Source organism: Schistocerca piceifrons, chromosome 1 (assembly GCF_021461385.2).
Source record: "Schistocerca piceifrons isolate TAMUIC-IGC-003096 chromosome 1, iqSchPice1.1, whole genome shotgun sequence".
Taxonomy (NCBI): domain Eukaryota; kingdom Metazoa; phylum Arthropoda; class Insecta; order Orthoptera; family Acrididae; genus Schistocerca; species Schistocerca piceifrons.
This window is the reverse complement of record NC_060138.1, coordinates 456,152,114-456,156,173: the sequence shown is the minus strand read 5'-3', so window position 1 is coordinate 456,156,173 and position 4,060 is coordinate 456,152,114. Positions and strand designations below refer to the sequence as shown.

Genomic DNA, 4,060 nt, shown 5'->3' with positions numbered 1-4,060 from the left:
TTCCTTTCCAAGTATTACCTCAATGACTAAGAAATCTGTTCTTATCAGCTTAATATCTGATACGTCCTGCATCGCAGGACCAGAAAATTAAACTCATTTTTGGCTCATGACAGAGTGCTAGGGGCTTGCTCCACCTCTGTCGCGGGTTGGTCCGGCAGTGCACTACCGCCGGGATCGGCCCACCTAAAATTAATTAAAACACAGCCTGAAATGGGTTAATACTCTGCAGTGATAAGATATTCCGCTGGTAGCAAAACTTGTCGTAGTTGTCGATGTGCCCAGTAGTTAGCTGCTTACACACCACGTTTTTGTAATTAAGATTATAGTAAGTATATATATATATATATATATTATTTTTTGCGTTTAGGCGGACCGCTCTTGCAGCCGCATTACATTAGGCTGGTAATTTATGGGGGCACAGAACTGCGTTCGCATGCTTCGTTGGCGTCTCTTATGGTCCGGCCACAGATAATTCTAATTAAATTTTTTGGAATTATATTCTTAGCTCATCGCGAAAGTCGTTGCCGCCGCACGCACGCAGCATACGTGTACACACACACACACACACACACACACAAACACAAACACAACACACACATACACACACACACACACACTCACTCACACACACACACGCAGTAGGTAGTTGACGATATAAGCACTCGACTAGGTGTAGTTCGCGCCGGCCTAACGCTGCTGTGGGGCGGCCTCACGGCTTCTCCACTGCCCTGGCAGCTAGCGGCGTTCAAATGGGAGGCGCAGTACTCCTCGACCTGGAGGGTAGTACTGGGCTGTTGACGACCGCTCTCGTAATACCACCGTGTGTCACTCCCACATGTGGAGCGCACCCGTTGCAAGCATTTAGGCCCTTCCACTGCTGTTTTTTAATTATCGCTTCACGGTCCTTTAGCTAAGAAGCACCCCGCGGTCGAAGCGGTCCGTTGTGCTCTGTAGCGAGTCGCGCTTTGTGGTCGTTTTCGTTTGTTTTTGGTTTTTCCAGCGTTGATATTTTTGCGGCGAATATGTCGAACCTGTCGAATAGTATTCAATGCGTTTGACAGAGCAGCGAGACGGTCAACGGCCTTTGAAATACTGGAATGGATATTTGGTTATCTGAAAGTACCAGAAAATGACGTCGACACCTTTCAACTAGATTTTGTACTATTCTCGTTATTCGTGAAATTCCTCGGCCAAGAGAAATACGAAAAGTATGGCCTGGCACTCGCGGGCGAACATCCGTTCCGCTACTTCGATGGAACAGTGCATATAGTGCCATCTGGCTTTGGGATACGGACTGTGAGGGTATTTAACGTACTCAGTGTCCCAATGAAGTAATCGGCCGCGTTCTGTCGCGGTATGGCGAGATGCTTAGCATCACGAATGAAACATGGGGCAGTGCCTAGCGCTTCCAGGGCAACAGCGGAGTCCGTAGTGTTCGTATGGACCTCCGCCAGCACATACCGTAATACTTAAATATTGCCAGTACAAGGGCACAGGTTACCTACATAGGGCAACCACAGACATGCTCCCTCTGTCAATCTACGGAGCATCTACGCGTGGAATGCCCGTGCAGGGGCCCTGTGCAACTGCCGCAGGAACGCACTGAAGGTGATAACCTCGTGCCTCTTCTCAGCGAGATAGTGGCGGGTGCTGCCCACCGAACCGCTGAGAGAACTGACGAATCGACCCCGGGTCCGTCAGGAGAGGTGAAAACGGTACCTAGTGCATCTGTTGACAGCCGTATTGCGATTGTCTCGGATCAGACGCCCGTAGTGGCAGTACCACCGGCGGCGCCTAGTGCGCCTGCTGTGGCCAGTGATGTCACTGTAGAACAGATGAGGTGGTTCTTCCTGCCCCACCCCCACCGGCAGATGACCATGTGGACGCTGAGTCCCCTCGGCGTCGACACAGGCGCAAGAAGGCGAGCCAAGAACAGCAGGCGCAGGAAGAGGGCGTAATACGTCCCCCTACTGAGAGCAGCAGTGAGGCTGAATCTCAGGCCTAATTAGTTACACGCTCTGTTTCCGCTGACCGCTCGGACGGTATGCGGAAAACTGCTCGCCAATTAGAGGCGCTCATTAGTTCATCACGAGATCGGGGAGCAGTCCCCGCAAAGCGTAAAAATGAACAGGGTAGCGAACAGCCGCTGCAGCGTACTCGCACCCACTCGCATACCGCTGTGGCTGAGCCATCTGCACCGTCTGGTTCGGACTGTACCGCCGATGGGGGAGGACTGAACTGGGCTGACGACGAAATGCGTGATTGAGTGGGCTCGTTCCCACATGAGCTGTCTGGTATTTGTCTTTAACATCCGGGGTTATGTAGCAGGGTTACAGTTTCGATATTTACTCAGCTGCTTATATACAACCATGACCTCATCTGACGTTACTTTCTCTGTGTTGCTTTCTTATGCGTGCAATTGACCGTCAGCCGGGAGCCCTCTCCCTTTTAACACTAAATATCAACTCCATCTCCAACCCAGTAAAATTACACTCTCTGAAGGACTTTCTGCGCCTTTGTGCATTTGATGTGGTTTTTCTCCAGGAGGTTTGTGCCCCCCCCCCCCCTTTCTCTCTGACCTGGTTGGTTATGAGGCACTATATAACACCGACTCTGACGCCAGGCGGGGCACTGCTTTGCTGTACAGATCAGAGTTAACTCCATCTGATGTTATAAAACTACCCAATGGTCGCGTTCTTGCATGCATTATTCGGGATGTACTTTTTATTAATGTCTATGCTCCTTCAGGAGCTAATCACAGGCATGAGAGAACAACACTTTTTACGTCAGATATCACCCCCCTTTCTTGACAGCTCGTCGTCTTATCGTGTTTGGCGGAGATTTTAACTGTGTGGTAGCCGATGCTGATCAGGTCCCAACTCCCATGAGGTGTGAAGCACTCGCTTCACTCCTTCAGGCGGCTGACCTTAATGATACGTGGCGCCACTTTCACCCCGCCTACACACAATTTACTCACATACCCCACTGGGGCAAGCCGTATTGACCGTGTTTGTCTCTGCTGATTTGATTTCTGCTCTTTGTGCCGTCCAAGTCATTCCCGTGGCCTTTAGTGACCACTGTGCATACTCTTGCTCCTTGCATATCCCGGGTCCAACCCTGGTTCCTCGGTGCACCTATTGGAAGATGAATACACTTCATCTCCCAACGCCCAAACTTCGCACTCTTGTCACGAAAACATGGCGGGATTGCACCGCTACTGCATCGAAGTACCCTACCACTGTGGTTTGGTGGCTCCGCTGTGCGAAGCCGCGGCTGCGACGTGTTATCCAGCAACATAGTTGGGAAGTCGCACACTGGAAGTGTAGCACATTAGACTTCTATCAACAATGTCTAAATGATGCACTAACCCTTCCTGCTGACAGGTATGACCAGCTACGCATGTGCCTCAACAAAATTAAAGCGACAATCCTTCGCATCTCTCGGGAGAAGGCCGAGGGGATGATGGTGAGGTGCTGTTCCGCAACCCTGATTGAAGTCGAGAGGCCATCCATCTATCACCTTGCCTCTGAAAGGAATCATGCAAAGAAGAACACCATTCTACGCCTTAAAACAGATGATGGTACGCGCCTCACAGACCATCCTGAAGTCCTCAAACACCTAACAGACCATTATACGCACCTCTTCCAAGATGTTGAGGTAGACGTCGCTGCCCAACGAGCACTTATCGGTGGGGTCCCGACTTCATTGGATAGTCGAGACCGCAACCGTTTGACCGAGCCACTTACACTCGCTGACCTCACATCTGTCCTCCGTGCCTGTCCGGGACTCCCCCCTGCGGGTTCGGGGGTAAGAATAGGCCCGCGGTATTCCTGCCTGTTGTAAGAGGCGACTAAAAGGAGTCTCCAATGTTTCGGCCTTATGTGTTGGTCCCCTCTCGGGTTTGACCTCCATCTTTCTAAATTATTCCGAAGAGCGAGCCAATTGGGGAAGGCCGCCTTACATGGTGCACTGTATCCGTCATGCAATTAGACCTTTAGCCGTCTTTCTCGTCGTTGCAATTGTGTCCCGCTCGTTTTCGATCTCTTGGGCGATTACCACG

General features: G+C 51.0%; 1 non-coding gene across 1 annotated transcript; it reads left to right on the top strand.

Annotated features, from left to right (window-relative positions):
- LOC124719237 lies at window positions 1–188 on the top strand. Its single transcript, XR_007005996.1, has one exon. It is a non-coding gene; the product is annotated as a U2 spliceosomal RNA (small nuclear RNA).
- Window positions 189–4,060: the final 3,872 nt, after the last annotated feature.